Below are 20,182 nucleotides of genomic sequence, written 5' to 3' on the forward strand. Positions count from 1 at the left end.
AATGTGAATAAGGGCATGTATACGAATACGAGCACAAATATGATACGGGTATTATGGTGGAATACGGATAGTGATGTATGTACACAAATACGTATTAGCTAGGGAAAGTTCCTATGAAAGGCAAGTAAGTGCATATGACGATGATATTGCCATCTCCTATCCTATGTTATTTCTTATGTTGCTATCTATGATTCTATGTTGATATTGACTATGCTTTACATAGTCAGTACATTCTTCGTACTGACGTCCTTTTGTTTGTGGACGATGCGTCATGCCCGCAGGTGTACAGGGAGACAGGCTCGACCCATAGCTACATTCTCAGAGACTACACAGCAAAGCTCCATTTCCTTCGGAGCCATTGCTTTTGGGTACTTATTCTTTTGTGTACATAATTATGGGCATAGCGGGGTCCTGTCCCGCTTATGTGATATGTTATACTCTTCTTAGAGGCTCGTAGACATGTGTATGCGGTTAGATGTGCTCAGCCTTGTCGGCCTATATTTTGTATACCATTTTGTTGGCCTCGTCAGCCCATGTACATTGATGTGGCATAGATGCCTATGATGATATAAAGGGGTTGTTGTCCGAACGGTCTAGTATGATCGATGGATAGAAATGTATGTTTTACTATGTGGCTCACCTAGGTGTTATATGAAAATATGTCAAGGGGTGCCCGGGTGGAATAGCACCGGGTGCTCGTCGCGGCCCCCTAATTGGGTCGTGACAAAAGTGGTGTCAGAGCAGTTCAGTCCTAGGGTGTGTCTACGAGCCATGTCTAGTAGAGTCTTGGTTATGGGTGTGTTGCGCACCACACTTATAAACAAGAAGCTGCGGACATTTTAGGAATGAATGACCTTCTTTCTTCATAAGAATCATGCGATAGAGCTATGATATAAGAAATTATTGTTCCTTAATCGTGTGTTGTGTATTTCACAAATGCCTAGAAAGAGAAAAGCTACAGCTGCCCAAAAGGGCAAGACGGTGGCAGAAAAGCGGGCTGAAAAAGCACCACCACCGGTAGTAGAGGAAGGTGAGTCCTAGAGTGCGGCTCAATCCCAGTCCTCCCATTCAGTGTCTATATTAGAGGAGCGTGAGGGAGCCTCCGCCCTAGCTCCAGCACCTCCAGCTCCTCCACCGGATGCTTCGGGCCAAGATGTGAAAGAGGCCATTAATTTGCTGATTCAATTGGTTGCGGCCCAGACTCAGAGGCAAAGTTCAGGGCAATGTGGTAGGGCTGTTAGTGCTAGGGCCCGTGATTTCATTACTTTTGTTATATCCCGTGTTTTCACACGTTTGGAAAGAATTGAATTATGTTGGATTTTTGAGATATGAGGTCAAATTTGATGTTCCGTTGAACATAGGAGTTATGCATGAAAGAATAGAATCATGAAAGTGTGGGACAAGGCTAAGGGTAATTTTGGAATTTTGGAAATTAGTTTCGGGAATTACAAAATGTGATCCATAAGTTATTGGGCTCAAAATATTTTAAGTGAATTGGAGCCCAATCCATTGAAGTGGCCGGCCATGGTAGGCCTTGGCCCAAGCCCAATTAATGTGGTCATGTGCAAGACATGTGACCACTAATTATAAGAGAAGACCAAGTCTTCATATTAATCCATTAGAAGCAAGAACAAGTAAGAGCAAAAAAAATAAGAGAGAGAGAGGAGGGTTTCGGGTTTGCCCTCCAAATTTAGCCATCCAAAATCTTGCTTCAAAAATTCATTTCTTGTTAAATTCCTACTAATTCAAGGTTCCTTTGCATCTTGGTATAGTTGGATTGGAGTGGGGAGCACTAGAATCTCCAAGGTGATCATATATTCAAGTGAAGGAGACTTGAAGAAAAGGTAAGAATTTCTACCTTGTTATTGTGTTGTTGAGCCTTATTTGTGTTGTAGTACGTGGAAATGTGCTTATTGTATGAAGAAATGGAAGTTTGCAAAGTGGGTGTGTGTGTGAGTGTGTAGCCGTATGTATATATATGATGTATAGCCACAAATGTGTTGAAATTATGTTGTATTCTTGTTATGAATGTGATGGAATTCATGTTGAGAATGAAAGTGGAATAAATTTGATTGAATGGCTAACAATAGCACTTGGCCGTGTGGTGTATGTGGTTTGAGAATAAAATGGATTAAGTTTATTTAATGTTTTAGAGTGTTGGTATTGTGATGTTTGTAATGTGAACGACGTTAGTATGATATAAGTTTGTATTGAATTGGAAGGTAGGAACTTATGTCGTTTTAGTATGATTTTCCGACGTTAAGGAAATGAAGTGTTTGGTTGTGAATTATGATGTTCATTGAGGTATTTGGAAGTTGGAAACTTGTTATGAAATCATATGCCAAAGATTTGATGTTTTGCATAAGTTATACTTTTGGCGGAAAAGTGTATATCTTGTATATCAAGTGTATATCCTAAGAGAAATGGTATGATATGCCTCTAAAGTTATGTGGTGATGATCTTAAATGATAATGGATGTGAGATTATAATGTTAATTCGAAAATTTGGGTTGGATTGATAATTAAGTTAACTTGTGAGAAAAATTGCTAGTTGAAGGATAATTGTGCCTTTAATGTTCATTGTTGGCATTAATGTTGTTGTTTGGGTTGTTGTTGATGAATTATAGCCGAGTTGAATTCTCGGGGTGCTATATGTATAGGGGAAGTGCTGCCGAAATTTCGGTAGCCAAATTTGCATTAAATTGAGACTTTGGTAATTATGGCTTACAAATGGTAAACTTGACCATTTGCAGTTTTTCGACGAAACGGGAAGCGACTTTTGGAAGGCGTTAGGAGCGTGAAAGGTATGTAAAGCAACCCTATTACTTCCCTTGGCATGCCTTTAGTGAGTTAGGGTCGGATCCGGGCCTCGAAGGACCTCGTGGCCCTCGGAATCCGCAAAGGAAATTTTCCGTTTTTCCTTCAATGGAATTGAACATCTTTGGTGCCCTTTGCTTGAAATAAGGCACCTTTGCTTCAAACTACTCGAAACGTCGCCGAATGTCCGTAGAACCTTTTTAGGTGACTCCATATGGTTAAAGAACACTATTTGAGCCCGCCGCCTTGTTTGTCCCGAGGCGGGCCCGCTAATTACGATTTTACCCTTATGAGTCAAGGCTTCCTTTTTAAGCAAATTTTTGAAAGAAAATGTGTTGACTACCTTTAAATTATCTAAAGAATGTGGTTTAAATATTCTATCAAGCCTAATGAATTATTTTGATACCCGGTATGACTTCGGGAAAGCTATACTTCCGTAATTTATTTTGACATACGAAATGTGTTATTCTGATCCCGTTTTATTCCATTTGATTTATTCGTCTTCGATACGCTTCGTCGATTCTTTGAAGATAATTATGACGTTTTAAAAATTGCATTAGTTTCTCACTACTCTATTCGTGGATGTCCCAACGTTTCCCACACTGAGCCCGGGCCAGGATATGTTGTCAAGCGTAATCTTCTGCATTGTTCGCCGCGCCCCGAGGTGAGGGGGCAGGTATACGCGTACATGGGTATGTGGAGTATGATGTGCCATGTCCGCCGGTTCTGATCTGATCTGTTATGGCCATTCTGATATGACATTTTATGATACGGGGCCACGCCCCCTTTTTCTGATTCCTATCTGTTGTGGCACCGATGTCGGGAGGGTGACCACGTTCTGTCTGCCGAGCCCCATGGCTGGGGCCGGATATGATATGACATATGATTTTGTACATACTCTGTCTGTTTTGAAAATATGCATATGACACTCAGGATTTTCTACTCAGTTTTCTGAATCTGTTATGGTTTATGCTTCTGTAATTCTGCTTTACATATTCAGTACATATTTCGTACTGACCCCCTTTCTTCGGGGGCTGCGTTTTTATGCCGCGCAGGTACAGACGACAGGTTTGCCGATCCACACGTCTAGGATCCTATTACTGCTATTTTGGGGCGCTCTCTTCTTCAGAGCCCATATTTTGGTACAGTCTGACACCACTATCTGGATGTGTACAGTATTCTGGGTATGACGGGGCCCTGTCCCGTCTTATGACTGTGTTATGTTCTGTAGAGGTCTGTGGATATATCTGTGTGGGTTCTGTACATACGTTTGGGGTATTTTGTTCTATGACGGCCTTCTCGGCCTATGTGTGCCAAGCCTACCTTTCTGTTAATTTCTGTAGTATTCACTAATGTTATTATATTATTATTCTGTTAATTTGCTAATCTGGGTATCGGGTACGTATAGGTGCCCACCTAGGGCACCGGTCACGGCCCACGGGGTTGGGTCGTGACAAAAGTGGTATCAGAGCGGTTCGTCCTCGGAATGTCCACAGACCGTGTCTAGTAGAGTCTTGTTTATCGGTGCGTTGTGCACCACGCCTATAAACGGGAAGCTACAGGGCATTAGGATACTACCCTTCTTTCTGTCTTAGATCGTGCGTTAGAGCTGTGTTATAAAGATGACTCCTCCCTAACGGATGGTTACATTTGCAGATATGCCTCCGAAAAAGGCAACAGCGGCCCAAAAGGGCAAGTCAGTGGCCGTAGGAGAGACGAGCCGGGTCCAGAGGACTACCAGGGCCCAGACATATATTGCTCCGGAGACTTTACCCCAGACAGAGGGTTCGTCTACACCGCCGCTAGTAGAGGAGATTGGGGCAGCCGTAGCTGCAGATCGGGGGACGGCTCCTCCGCCAGCTCCTGCAGTTCCAGTACCTGAGCCTCCAGCTCCACGGCCAGGCACTGAGGATCAGTCCATGAGGGAGGCGATTCAGTTATTGACCAGATTGGTGGCAGGACAGGCCCAGGGCCACGGACTGGGAGGCGACCGGATGTATAGACGTGACAGTTCGAGGGCCCGGGAGTTCTTGACTTGTGGTCCTCCAGAGTTCTACGGGACTAAGCCCGACGAGGATCCCGAGGAGTTTATCAGGAAGATGCGGCGCACTCTAGAGCTGATTAATGCTTCCGAGACAGAGTCAGTCGCATTGGCTTCGTACCGGTTATATGACGTGGCAGCGAACTGGTATGAGTCGTGGAAGCTATCCCGAGGGGACGACGCTTCCCCAGCAGTTTGGAGTGACTTTTCTCAGGCCTTTCTTGGACATTTTCTGCCCCCAGAGTTACGACGAGCCAGGGCTGACAGATTTTTGTTATTGAGACAGAAGGGCCGCAGTATCCGGGACTACAGTTTGGAGTTTGATTCCTTGGCCCGATATGCGCCTACTGTGGTGGCTACGATGGCGGACAGGATACACAGATATATTATGGGGCTCGATCGCTATTTTATTGATAGTTGTTTGGTATTGGCAGCTCAGCCCGATATGGATATTGCCCGTATTCAGGCGCACGCCCAGGGCATGGAGGATAGGGGCCGAGGGGGACAGCAGGCCGATAGGGGCCAGGACCGGAGACCGCCCAAGAGGGCCAGATCATCGGGGTATTCTGGAGATTTTCGGAGCAGGCAGCCCCAGCAGCCGCAGCAGCCTAGCAGATTTTCATCTCAGCCGGCACAGAGCGCACCTCCCCAGCCTACAGGTCGCAGATTTGATGGCCCAGGGTATTCAGGAGCAGGCCAGAGCTCCAGGGCATCAGGCTCGCAGACAGATAGGGGTTCTGGTCAGATGAGGCCACCCAGAGTTCAGTGTTCTTTCTGTGGTAGATATCACCCGGGCGAGTGCTACAGAGCCACCGGGGCATGCTTTTCTTGTGGCCGTCAGGGTCATTCGGTGAGAGATTGCCCGTATAAGGGCAGTGCGGGTGGTGCAGCGCAGCCTACCGGATCAGCCGCTGGGTCTTCATCTTCATCAGTGGCTATGCGCCCTACGGGGCAGGGTACTCCGGCACCAGCAGGTCGCGGCAGAGGCCGTGGTGCAGCTTCTGGTATTGGCGGTCCTTCGAACCGCATCTATGCTTTGGCCAGTCGTCAGGATCAGGAGGCATCTCCTAATGTCGTTACAGGTACTTTATCGGTCTTCTCTCGATATGTGTATGCATTAATTGATCCAGGTTCGACTTTATCATATATTTCGCCCCTTGTTGCTGGTAAAATTGGTATTATGTCTGAGCCTATAGAGCCATTCGAGGTGGCCACACCGATCGGAGACTATATTGTAGCGAATCAGGTGTATAAAAATTGTTCTGTAGTTGTATGTGACCGTGACACTAAGGCAGATTTGGTGGAGCTAGATATGATTGAATTCGACGTTATTATGGGTATGGATTGGCTAGCTTCATGTTATGCTCATGTGGACTGCCAGAATAAGGTAGTCCGTTTCCAGTTTCCCGGGGAGCCAGTTGTAGTGTGGGCTGGTAGTACAGCATCGCCGAAAGGTAAGTTTATTTCATACCTTAAGGCAAAGAAAATGATCAGAAAGGGCTATATTTATCATCTGGTACGGGTACAAGACTTGACAGCAGAGACGCCGACACTTCAGTCAGTCCCCGTGGTTAATGAGTTTCCAGATGTTTTTCCCGACGAGCTTCCAGGTCTTCCGCCAGAGCGGGAGATAGATTTCTCTATTGATTTACTCCCAGGTACTCAGCCTATCTCTATTCCTCCGTATAGGATGGCGCCGGCAGAACTGAAGGAGTTGAAAGAGCAGTTGAAGGATTTGCTAGATAAGGGCTTCATCAGGCCCAGTACTTCGCCTTGGGGAGCTCCGGTATTATTTGTGCGTAAGAAAGACGGGTCGCTGCGTATGTGTATTGACTATCGGCAGCTGAATAAGGTAACTATAAAGAATAAATACCCCCTCCCCAGGATTGATGATTTGTTTGATCAGCTGCAGGGTGCTAAGTGCTTCTCGAAGATAGATCTTCGGTCCGGTTATCACCAGGTACGAGTTCGCGAGGCTGATATTCCTAAGACAGCCTTCCGGACCCGATACGGGCATTATGAGTTCAGGGTCATGTCTTTTGGGCTTACTAATGACCCCGCGGTATTTATGGATTTGATGAACCGGGTATTCAGGCCGTTTTTGGACATGTTTGTGATTGTATTTATTGACGATATCCTGGTTTATTCTCGGTCTGAGGCGGAGCACGCGGATCATCTCAGATCGGTATTAGGGGTACTCCGACATCAGAAGCTGTATGCGAAATTTTCTAAGTGTGAATTCTGGCTATCTTCAGTGGCTTTCTTGGGCCATGTTATTGCAGCTGATGGTGTCCGGGTGGACACACAGAAGATCGAGGCTGTGAATAATTGGCCCAGACCCACGACGCCTACAGAGGTACGCAGTTTCTTAGGCTTGGCAGGTTATTACAGGAGATTCGTGGAGAAGTTTGCTTCGATTTCAGCGCCTTTGACAAGGCTGACTCAGAAGGGAGCTAAGTTCCAGTGGTCTGATGCTTGTGAACGAAGCTTCCAGTCGCTGAAGGAGAAGCTGACTACAGCCCCAGTTCTGACTCTTCCCGAGGGACCGGATGGGTATGTCATCTATTGTGACGCTTCTGGCATCGGGTTAGGCTGTGTATTGATGCAGCACGGCAGAGTTATAGCGTATGCTTCCCGGCAGCTCAAGAAGCATGAGAAGAATTATCCTACTCACGATCTGGAGCTCGCAGCGGTGATTCATGCTCTGAAGATATGGAGACACTACTTATATGGCGTTCATGTGGATATTTATACTGACCATAAGAGTCTCCAGTATATTTTCAGACAGAGAGAGCTTAATTTGCGGCAGCGGAGGTGGTTGGAGCTTCTGAAGGATTATGACGTGGATATTTTGTATCATCCGGGTAAGGCTAATGTTGTTGCGGATGCGCTCAGTCGGAAGTCCATGGGCAGTTTGGCAGACTTACAGCCAGACAGGAGAGAGATAGCCCGTGATATTCAGCAGTTGGCCAGTCTTGGGATTCGTCTGGCCGATTCTGGAGACACCCGGATTTCTGTTCGAGGGGTTTCGGAGTCCTCCATCAGGGACGATATTAGGCGGCATCAGTTCGAGGATCCTGTCTTAGCTCGGTACAGGGACACAACTTATGATAAGGAGAGGACCCCGTTCGAGTTTTCGCCGGACGACACTTTATTATACAGGGGCAGGTTGTGTGTACCTGACATTGCAGGCCTTCGGCAGCAGGTTATGAGCGAGGCACATTATGCTCGCTATTCAGTCCATCCGGTGTCTACGAAGATGTATCATGACCTTCGATGTTTTTACTGGTGGGACGGTATGAAGCGGGACATTGCAGAGTTCGTCGCTCAGTGTCCTAATTGTCAGCAGGTCAAGATTGAGCACCAGAAGCCGGGAGGACTGCTACAGGAGATGGAGATTCCGACATGGAACTGGGAGGCTATTAATATGGACTTCATTACGGGTTTGCCTCGCACTCCACGGAAGTATGACTCCATTTGGGTCGTCGTGGATAGGCTGACGAAATCAGCCCATTTTCTTCCCGTCAGGACTACTTATTCCGCCGAGGATTATGCCAGGCTCTATATTAAGGAGATTGTGAAGCTTCACGGAGTTCCTCTATCTATTATCTCTGACAGAGGCGCCCAGTTTACGGCGCATTTCTGGAGATCTTTTCAAGAGGGTCTAGGGACTCAGGTGAGCTTGAGCACAGCGTTTCATCCTCAGAGCGACGGTCAGGCCGAGCGCACTATACAGACGCTGGAGGATATGTTGCGGGCCTGCGTTATTGATTTCAGAGGCAGCTGGGATGATCACTTGCCGTTGATCGAGTTTGCATATAATAATAGTTACCATTCCAACATCCAAATGGCTCCGTACGAGGCTTTATATGGCAGGAAGTGCAGATCGCCGGTTGGCTGGTTTGATATTGGCGAGACAGAGTTAATCGGCCCAGATATGGTCCAGCAGGCTGTGGATAAGGTGAAACTTATTCGAGAGCGACTGTTGGCAGCCCAGAGTCGACAGAAGTCATACGCGGATAGAAGGCGTCGACCGTTAGAGTTTCAGGTAGGCGATTGGGTATTTCTGAAGGTATCGCCTATGAAAGGCGTGATACGGTTCGGCAGGAAGGGTAAGCTCAGTCCGCGTTATATTGGGCCTTATCAGATTGTTCGGAAAGCTGGGAATGTCGCCTATGAGTTAGATCTTCCATCTGATTTGGAAGCGGTGCATCCGGTGTTCCACGTCTCTATGCTTCGTAAATGCATCGGAGACCCTTCCAGAGTATTCCCTGCCGATGATATTCAGGTGACGGAGCAGTTATCGTACGAGGAGCAGCCCGTATCTATTTTGGATCGCCAGGTAAGGAGGCTCCGAAATAAAGATGTGGCCTCCGTTAAGGTACTGTGGCGGAATGATAACCGGGAGGAGATGACCTGGGAGTCGGAAGAAGAAATGAAGAAGAAATACCCTCATCTGTTCCCTATGGCCACAGGTAACCTCAAATCCCTGCTCAATTTCATTTCAAAATAAATCGTATGAAATTATATGTTGTCTGTAAGCATGAACTCCCCCAAAGTGTTCTCAAACCCTATAAGATTAATTTTACATTCGAGGACGAATGTTCTAAAGGGGGGGGAGGATGTTATATCCCGTGTTTTCACACGTTTGGAAAGACTTGAATTATGTTGGATTTTTGAGATATGAGGTCAAATTTGATGTTCCGTTGAACATAGGAGTTATGCATGAAAGAATAGAATCATGAAAGTGTGGGACAAGGCTAAGGGTAATTTTGGAATTTTGGAAATTAGTTTCGGGAATTACAAAATGTGATCCATAAGTTATTGGGCTCAAAAAATTTTAAGTGAATTGGAGCCCAATCCATTGAAGTGGCCGGCCATGGTAGGCCTTGGCCCAAGCCCAATTAATGTGGTCATGTGCAAGACATGTGACCACTAATTATAAGAGAAGACCAAGTCTTCATATTAATCCATTAGAAGCAAGAACAAGTAAGAGCAAAAAAAATAAGAGAGAGAGAGGAGGGTTTCGGGTTTGCCCTCCAAATTTAGCCATCCAAAATCTTGCTTCAAAAATTCATTTCTTGTTAAATTCCTACTAATTCAAGGTTCCTTTGCATCTTGGTATAGTTGGATTGGAGTGGGGAGCACTAGAATCTCCAAGGTGATCATATATTCAAGTGAAGGAGACTTGAAGAAAAGGTAAGAATTTCTACCTTGTTATTGTGTTGTTGAGCCTTATTTGTGTTGTAGTATGTGGAAATGTGCTTATTGTATGAAGAAATGGAAGTTTGCAAAGTGGGTGTGTGTGTGAGTGTGTAGCCGTATGTATATATATGATGTATAGCCACAAATGTGTTGAAATTATGTTGTATTCTAGTTATGAATGTGATGGAATTCATGTTGAGAATGAAAGTGGAATAAATTTGATTGAATGGCTAACAATAGCACTTGGCCGTGTGGTGTATGTGGTTTGAGAATAAAATGGATTAAGTTTGTTTAATGTTTTAGAGTGTTGGTATTGTGATGTTTGTAATGTGAACGACGTTAGTATGATATAAGTTTGTATTGAATTGGAAGGTAGGAACTTATGTCGTTTTAGTATGATTTTCCGACGTTAAGGAAATGAAGTGTTTGGTTGTGAATTATGATGTTCATTGAGGTATTTGGAAGTTGGAAACTTGTTATGAAATCATATGCCAAAGATTTGATGTTTTGCATAAGTTATACTTTTGGCGGAAAAGTGTATATCTTGTATATCAAGTGTATATCCTAAGAGAAATGGTATGATTTGCCTCTAAAGTTATGTGGTGATGATCTTAAATGATAATGGATGTGAGATTATAATGTTAATTCGAAAATTTGGGTTGGATTGATAATTAAGTTAACTTGTGAGAAAAATTGCTAGTTGAAGGATAATTGTGCCTTTAATGTTCATTGTTGGCATTAATGTTGTTGTTTGGGTTGTTGTTGATGAATTATAGCCGAGTTGAATTCTCGGGGTGCTATATGTATAGGGGAAGTGCTGCCGAAATTTCGGTAGCCAAATTTGCATTAAATTGAGACTTTGGTAATTATGGCTTACAAATGGTAAACTTGACCATTTGCAGTTTTTCGACGAAACGGGAAGCGACTTTTGGAAGGCGTTAGGAGCGTGAAAGGAATGTAAAGCAACCCTATTACTTCCCTTGGCATGCCTTTAGTGAGTTAGGGTCGGATCCGGGCCTCGAAGGACCTCGTGGCCCTCGGAATCCGCAAAGAAAATTTTCCGTTTTTCCTTCAATGGAATTGAACATCTTTGGTGCCCTTTGCTTGAAATAAGGCACCTTTGCTTCAAACTACTCGAAACGTCGCCGAATGTCCGTAGAACCTTTTTAGGTGACTCCATATGGTTAAAGAACACTATTTGAGCCCGCCGCCTTGTTTGTCCCGAGGCGGGCCCGCTAATTACGATTTTACCCTTATGAGTCAAGGCTTCCTTTTTAAGCAAATTTTTGAAAGAAAATGTGTTGACTACCTTTAAATTATCTAAAGAATGTGGTTTAAATATTCTATCAAGCCTAATGAATTATTTTGATACCCGGTATGACTTCGGGAAAGCTATACTTCCGTAATTTATTTTGACATACGAAATGTGTTATTCTGATCCCGTTTTATTCCATTTGATTTATTCGTCTTCGATACGCTTCGTCGAGTCTTTGAAGATAATTATGACGTTTTAAAAATTGCATTAGTTTCTCACTACTCTATTCGTGGATGTCCCAACGTTTCCCACACTGAGCCCGGGCCAGGATATGTTGTCAAGCGTAATCTTCTGCATTGTTCGCCGCGCCCCGAGGTGAGGGGGCAGGTATACGCGTACATGGGTCTGTGGAGTATGATGTGCCATGTCCGCCGGTTCTGATCTGATCTGTTATGGCCATTCTGATATGACATTTTATGATACGGGGCCACGCCCCCTTTTTCTGATTCCTATCTGTTGTGGCACCGATGTCGGGAGGGTGACCACGTTCTGTCTGCCGAGCCCCATGGCTGGGGCCGGATATGATATGACATATGATTTTGTACATACTCTGTCTGTTTTGAAAATATGCATATGACACTCAGGATTTTCTACTCAGTTTTCTGAATCTGTTATGGTTTATGCTTCTGTAATTCTGCTTTACATATTCAGTACATATTTCGTACTGACCCCCTTTCTTCGGGGGCTGCGTTTTTATGCCGCGCAGGTACAGACGACAGGTTTGCCGATCCACACGTCTAGGATCCTATTACTGCTATTTTGGGGCGCTCTCTTCTTCAGAGCCCATATTTTGGTACAGTCTGACACCACTATCTGGATGTGTACAGTATTCTGGGTATGACGGGGCCCTGTCCCGTCTTATGACTGTGTTATGTTCTGTAGAGGTCTGTGGATATATCTGTGTGGGTTCTGTACATACGTTTGGGGTATTTTGTTCTATGACGGCCTTCTCGGCCTATGTGTGCCAAGCCTACCTTTCTGTTAATTTCTGTAGTATTCACTAATGTTATTATATTATTATTCTGTTAATTTGCTAATCTGGGTATCGGGTACGTATAGGTGCCCACCTAGGGCACCGGTCACGGCCCACGGGGTTGGGTCGTGACAACTTTAAACCCTCCGGAATTCTTTGGGTCAAAGTCGGAAGAGGACCCTCAGGATTTCATTGATGGTATGTTGAGGACGCTTCGATTGATACATGCTTCGGACACCGAATCGGTGGAGTTAGCGTCATATAGATTGAGAGATGTCTCGATCCAATGGTATACAGTCTGGATGGATTCACGGGGAGCCAATGCACCTCTCCCGGTATGGCAAGAGTTTGTTGATGCTTTTCTCCGACATTACATGCCTCCAGAAGTTCGGCGAGCTAGAGCCGATAAGTTCTTAAATTTGAGGCAAGGTTGCATGAGTGCTCTAGAGTACAGTCTCCACTTCAATTCCTTGGCTAGGTATGCTTCGGCCATGGTAGCGGATATGGGCGACCGAGTGCATCGGTTTGTAAAAAGCCTAGGGCCACACTTGATGGATAGATGCTTGACTGCGTCCCTTCAGGACGGTATGGATATTGCTCGCATTCAGGCCCATGCTCAAAACTATAAAGAAAGCCTGCAATAGCAAAGAAGGGGATGTAAGCAAGATAGGGGTCGTAGCAAGAGGGCCAGATCTTCGGGTCCGATGAGTGAGATTAGAGGCGGGCACAGGCAGCAGTCTTCCGGGCATTCAGGCTACTCTATAACCAGTGCACCTGCACGGTTTTCAGGCTAGAGATTTGATATATCTGCTCGTGCGGGGCCGAGTCCGAGTTCTTCAGGGTCCCAGTTTAGAGGTAATTCGGGTCAGGCAAGGCCGCCCGTGCCGCGATGTTCCCAGTGTGGGATGTTGCATTGGGGTCAATGTCGATCGAGTTCAGATGGTTGCTATTTATGTGGTCGGCCAGGCCATATCCTGCGTGATTGCCCCTCGGTTCATGGTAGGGGTAGGACCCAGCCCACAGGGTCAGTAGCCGGATCTTTATCTTCTATGCGCCCTATGGGGCCAGGTTCACATGCGTTAGTTGGTCATGGTAGAGGAAGAGGGAGAGCTCCCACTTCTAGCGGTCCTCAACACCGTATTTATGCTTTGGCTGGACGCCATGATCTTTAGTCTTCTCATGAATGGTCACAGGTATATTATCAGTATTCTCTCATGATGTATATGCTTGATTTGACCCGAGCTCCACATTGTCCTATGTTACTCCATATATTGCGGATCGATTTAAAATCAAGCCGGAGTCGATCAAACCTTTTGAGGTGTCTACACCCGTGGGTGAATCGGCAATAGCTAGCCGAGTATATAGAGATTATCTAGTTGTGATATGTGACCGCCGTACTATAGTTGACTTGCATCAACTAAAGATGGTATATTTTGATGTCATTATGGGCATGGATTGGTTGGCTTCTTGTTATGCCAATGTTGATTGTAGAATGAAGATGGTTCGTTTCCAGTTTCCGGGAGAACCAGTTTTAGAATGGAAAGGGAATACGGCTTCACCAAAAGGTAGGTTTATTTCCAATCTAAAGGCAAGGAAGATGGTCACAAAGGGATGTTTTTATCACCTAGTGCGAGTTCAATATACGGAAGCTGAATCGCCAACCCTTTAGTCAGTTCCCATAGTAAATGAATTTTCGGATGTGTTCTCGGAAGAGCTTCCAGGCCTTCCTCCCGAGCGGGAGATTGACTTTGCTATTGATGTGTTGCCAGACACTAAGCCTATATCCATTCCTCCTTATAGAATGGGACCTGCAGAATTGAAGGAGTTGAAGGAGCAATTGAAAGATTTGCTTGATAAAGGCTTTATTAGGCCTAGTTCATCCCCGTGTGGAGTGCCCGTATTGTTCGTTCGAAAGAAAGACGGCTCCTTGAGAATGTGCATTGATTATCGGCAATTGAATAAGGTCATGATTAAGAATAAATATCCTCTTCCGAGGATTGATGATTTACTTGATCAATTGCAAGGCGCCAAATGGTTTTCAAAGATTGATTTGAGGTCTGGGTATCATCAAGTGAGAGTTAGGAATAAAGATAACCCTAAGACAGCCTTCAGAACCAGATATAGTCATTTTGAGTTCCGGGTGATGTCATTTGGGCTAACTAAAGCACCGGCAGTATTTATGGACTTGATGAACAATGTGTTTAGGCCCTTCTTGGATTTATTCGTGATCATATTTATTGATGATATCTTGGTGTATTCTAGATCTGAGGCAGAACATGCGGATCATTTACGTACTTTCATTGGAGTTCTTCGAACTCGAGAGTTGTTTGCAAAGTTTTCCAAATGCGAGTTTTGGTTGAGCTCAGTTGCAGTTCTGGGGCATATTGTTGCAGCCGATGGTATTCGAGTGGATATTCGAAAGATTGAGGCCGTGAAGACTTGGCCAAGGCCCACAACTCCTACGGAGGTTCGTAGCTTTCTGGGCTTAGCAGGTTATTATAGGAGGTTTGTTGAAGGCTTTTCTTCTATTTCTGCACCTCTCACAAAGTTGACCCAGAAATCAGCTAAGTTTCAATGGACAGATGCTTGCGAACGTAGTTTCCAAGAGTTGAAGGATAGATTGACTTCTGCCCCAGTCTTGACACTCCTAGAGGGATTCGAAGGATATGATGTTTATTGTGATGGTTCAGGTGTTGGGCTAGGCTGTGTATTGATGCAACATGGTAAAGTGGTTGCGTATTCTTCAAGGAAATTGCGGAAACATGAGCAGAATTATCCGACCCATGATTTAGAATTGGCTGTGGTGGTTCATGCATTAAAGATATGGAGACATTATTTATATGGTGTCCATGTGGATATCTACACAGATCATAAGAGTCTCCAGTACATCTTCAAGCAGAAAGAGTTGAATTTGCGGCAAAGACGATGGTTGGAACTGCTAAAGGATTATGATATCGATATTTGGTATCACCCTGGAAAGGCAAATGTTGTAGCTGATGCTCTTAGCCGCAGATCGATGGGAAGTTTATGTGATGTATGACCGGAGAAGAGGGGAATGACCCGTGAGCTCCAGCAGTTAGCTAGCCTAGGAGTTCGAGTGGTGGACTCAGGTAGCAGGGGAGCTACTATTAAGAATTCAGCAGTCTCGTCGTTAGTAGCAGATGTGAAAGAGCGACAATACGAAGATTCCATGCTAATGCAGTACAGAGATACACTCCCCCAGAAAGAGGAGTCATCATTTGATATTTCAGGAGACAGAGTTCTCCGCTATCGAGGCAGGTTATGTGTTCCCGATGTGGCAGACTTACGCCACCAAATAATGAGGGAAGCCCATTGTTCCCACTACTCTATCCACCCCGGAGCGACAAAAATGTATCATGACCTTAAGTCTATATATTGGTGGAATGGAATGAAGATATAGCGGAATTTGTAGCTCAATGTCCAAATTGCCAGCAAGTGAAAATCGAGCACCAAAAGCCGGGTGGATTGTTGCAATTTATAAAAATCCCAACTTGGAAATGGGAAGTGATTAACATGGACTTCATTTCAGGCTTACCCCGTTCTCGACGTATGTATGATTCCATATGGGTGATTGTGGATAGACTCACAAAGTCAGCTCATTTCTTACCCGTCAGAACGACGTATGTGGCAGAAGATTATGCAAAGCTATTTGTTAAGGAGATAGTGAGACTCCATGGTGTTCCAGTATCTATTATCTCCGATAGAGGGACTCAGTTTACAGGTAATTTCTGGACATTGTTCCAAGAGGGTTTAGGGACCCAAGTGAGCCTTAGCACGGCATTTCATCCACAGACCGATGGACAAGCTGAACGTACTATTCAGACTCTTGAAGATATGTTACGAGCATGTATGCTAGATTTTGGAGGAAATTGGGATGATCATTTGCCACTCATTGAATTTGCTTACAATAACAGTTATCATTCTAGCATTAAAATGGCACCGTATGAAGCTTTATATGGGCGAAAGTGTAGATCCCCAATCGGGTGGTTTGAAACAGGAGAGGCTAAATTGATAGGGCCATATTTGGTCCAGCAAGCTGTAGAGAAATTTAAGCTCATACAAGATCGGTTGTTAGCAGCCCAAAGTCGCCAAAAGTCCTATGCGGATAATCGTCAAAGAGACTTGGAGTTCAAAGTGAAAGACTGGGTATTCTTGAAAGTGTCGCCTATGAAGGGTGTGATGAGGTTTGGCAAAAAGGGGAAGCTTAGTCCCCGATACATTGGGCCTTATGAGATTGTACGAAAAGTGGGCAAGGTAGTTTATGAATTAGATCTACCTCCGGATTTGAAGTTAGTCCATCCGGTTTTCCATGTCTCGATGCTTCGGAAGTATGTAGGAGATCCTACTAAGATCGCGCCAACAAGTGATGTACATGTGACAGAAAAGTTATCTTATGAAGAGATACCCATTGCCATAATAGATAGGCAAGTACGGAGGCTTAGAAACAAAGAAGTGGCGTTAGTTAAGGTTTTATGGAGAAGCAGTAAACGAGAATAAATGACATGGGAAGCGGAAGAAAGTACGCGATCCAAATACCCTCATTTATTTCAGCCCTTGGAAGAAGTCCAAGATCAGACGTCAAGATTTTAAGGTATGTATGTTTCCTTTTTATGCTTTTTGGGTCGTGCGTGGAAAAACTTGTATGCTATTGTGTTGTGGCCCTATGAGGCATCGATATTATGGGTTGTTGTGATAGGATAGTAGTGCTATATTATAGGGGAAACTCTGGCGAAATTTTTATAGAATCCCCGGAGACTTTAACATTCAAGGACGAATATTCTTAAGGGGGGGAAGAATGTTACACCTCGGAAAAATCTTCCGTTGGTACGCAAGTGAATGAACTAGTGATGAGTACGAGTGTACGATGTTTCCACGAGTAAGAAATAACATTTTACAACCCTGAATGAGATTCCAAAGGCAAACGCAATAAGAGAGAGGTTATGCTCCGTAATGAATAATTATAGGTTTTGGAAATGTGAAAAATTGCAAGTTTGAATTCTGGCCAGTTGGTCGTAAAGTGAAATACGGACCGTAAAGTGGTATACGGTCCGTAAACTGCCATGTCATATTTTGGCTTCCAAAACTTCAACTTTCTGCCAAATGAGCAAATGGTTAAAAATGACCCAAAATACGGACCGTAAAGTGGTTTACGGGCCCTTAAACTGCGTCCGTAAATCACCACATCCCAGTTTGAGTTTCTGGTTCTGATATGATTAAATACGACCACGAAGGACGGTCCGTAAACTGAAATACGGACCGTAAACCAATTTTACGACCACTGTGCACGTCAAATAAGATTTTTAAGTCATTAAATAAGGGGACCAAGACTTATTTCATTTCACTTCTACATCACACCCCTTCTCTCTAGAACATTTCTCTACATATATTCCACAAGAATTCAAGGATATTTGGTGATCAACAACATAAATCAAGGGAATCAAGTGTAAGAAAACCATCAAGATCATCCAAGGTAAGGAAATCCAAATGGAGATAAACTAGCGTTTTGGTCAAAGTGGAGTATTATCAACTAAAGCTTGTTCCTACAACATTTAAGGTAAGATTCATGATATTTATATGTTGTTCAAGGTAGTTAATAGTTGAAACACTTGGATTGTAGAAGAGTATAGAAAAATGAGTCATGAATATGGAATAGTGTCATTTTGAGAAATAGTATGAATTGAGCTATGGGTCTTGATGTATTGTGATGTAAATACGATATAAATGATGTTGAGAACATGAGATGAACAATGTATGTAAATGGAAGTCGTGTGTGTTATGGCTATGGTTATGGATGAATTGAATGTAAGTCTAGAAATATGGATAATGTGAATGAGTAATGGCTATTGTTATGGCATCGTGAATTTATTATTGACGTTTGGGAGTTGAGATACGTTATGGAGGAGATGCTATCTGATTTTCTCTAGTGTTAGTCATAGATGCTAGCTATCGATTCTAATAATAGTATGACTTTAATGAAGGTAGAAACGCGATCGTTGAAGGGGAACGTACAAGCGATAAATAGTCGAACGGAAAGGTATGTAAGGCTAACCCTTCTTTCATAAGGCATGGTTCTTTGGCCAAACATATAAATCCTCTATACGAGTATGTTGTCTTTCAAATGATTTGATCTTCAGAGCTTGTAAGCTCATGATCCTTGATACGCTACGATTGTACTAAGTTCCTCGCATGACGAGTAGGCCTACTAAGGTGGATGAAATGAATGATGACGATTATGATAATGGGGTTAAAAGTAAAGATGCTTATGAGCTATTGTGTATATGTATGACTATTATGGAACACCGAGCTTATATGGCCGGGTAGTATATGTATAGATGTATATGTATGTATATTTACGTAACGCGCGCACACCACTGTAGTTGGATATGGACAACACTGAGCCTTGGTAGGGCCAGGTACGTGTAACACTGAGCGTTGGTAGGGCCAGGTACGTGTAACACTGAGCGTTGGTAGGGCCAGGTACGTGTAACACTGAGCCTTGGTTGGCCAGGTATGTATGATCACCGAGCCTATATATGATCGGGTACGTGAAACACCGATCCTACGTGGTCGGGTATGTTACATAAGGATATGTATGAAACACCGATCCTACGTGGTCGGGTATGCTATGTCTATGACATGATTAAGTATATGATATGAATACGAATATGATATGACTATGTATATGAATGTGAATAAGGGCATGTATACGAATACGAGCACAAATATGGTACGGGTATTATGGTGGAATACGGATAGTGATGTATGTACACAAATACGTATTAGCAAGGGAAAGTTCCTATGAAAGGCAAGTAAGTGCATATGATGATGATATTGCCATCTCCCATCCTATGTTATTTCTTATATTGCTATCTATGCTTCTATGTTGATATTGACTATGCTTTACATACTCAGTACATTCTTCGTACTGACGTCCTTTTGTTTGTGGGAGACAGGCTTGACCCATAGCTACATTCTCAGAGACTACACAGCAAAGATCCATTTCCTTCGGAGCCATAGCTTTTGGGTACTTATTCTTTTGTGTACATAATTATGGGCATAGCGGGGTCCTGTCCCGCTTATGTGATATGTTATACTCTTCTTAGAGGCTCGTAGACATGTGTATGCGGTTAGATGTGCTCGGCCTTGTCGGCCTATATTTTTTATACCATTTTGTTGGCCTCGTCGGCCCACGTACATTGATGTGGCATAGATGCCTATGATGATATAAAGGGGTTGTTTTCCGAATGGTCTAGTATGATCGATGGATAGAAATGTATGTTATACTATGTGGCTCACCTAGGTGTTATGTGAAAATATGTCAAGGGGTGCCCGGGTGAAATAGCACCGGGTGCTCGTCGCGGCCCCTTAATCGAGTCGTGACACCTAGCCTCTAACATTGTTTTCCATGTTTGTGTGCCATATCTCCACTGTACAACTACTATATTCTCCCTCTTTCAGTATTTATTACTTATAAAAGCATGCCATAAGGAAGGTTTTGTTCTAAAATTCCACCAAACCTTACAATATAAAGCCATGGACACATCATGTAGTGATCTGAAGCCCAAACCTCCTTCCTTGATAGGTAGACACATCTTGTTCCAAGCTACCTAGTGTATACTCTTTCCTCCAGTTGTATTACTCCAAAAAAATTGAGCAAAGATCCCATGCATTTGATTAATCACACAGTCTGGTGGGTTGACTGCTGACAACAGATGTATGGGCATGCTCTGCAGTACATGCTTGATCAAAATAGCTCCCCCCCCCCCCCCAAAGGATAGCAATTTACCCTTCCAACCTTGTAATCTGTTCAT

General features: G+C 44.0%; 1 long non-coding RNA gene across 1 annotated transcript; it reads left to right on the plus strand.

Annotated features, from left to right (window-relative positions):
• Positions 1-1,711: 1,711 nt before the first annotated feature.
• Positions 1,712-4,151, plus strand: LOC132605117 (uncharacterized). Its single transcript, XR_009569040.1, has 3 exons — positions 1,712-1,844; positions 2,753-2,803; positions 3,872-4,151. It is a non-coding gene; the product is annotated as an uncharacterized LOC132605117 (long non-coding RNA).
• Positions 4,152-20,182: the final 16,031 nt, after the last annotated feature.

The sequence above is a fragment of the Lycium barbarum genome, chromosome 8 (genome assembly GCF_019175385.1).
Source record: "Lycium barbarum isolate Lr01 chromosome 8, ASM1917538v2, whole genome shotgun sequence".
Taxonomy (NCBI): domain Eukaryota; kingdom Viridiplantae; phylum Streptophyta; class Magnoliopsida; order Solanales; family Solanaceae; genus Lycium; species Lycium barbarum.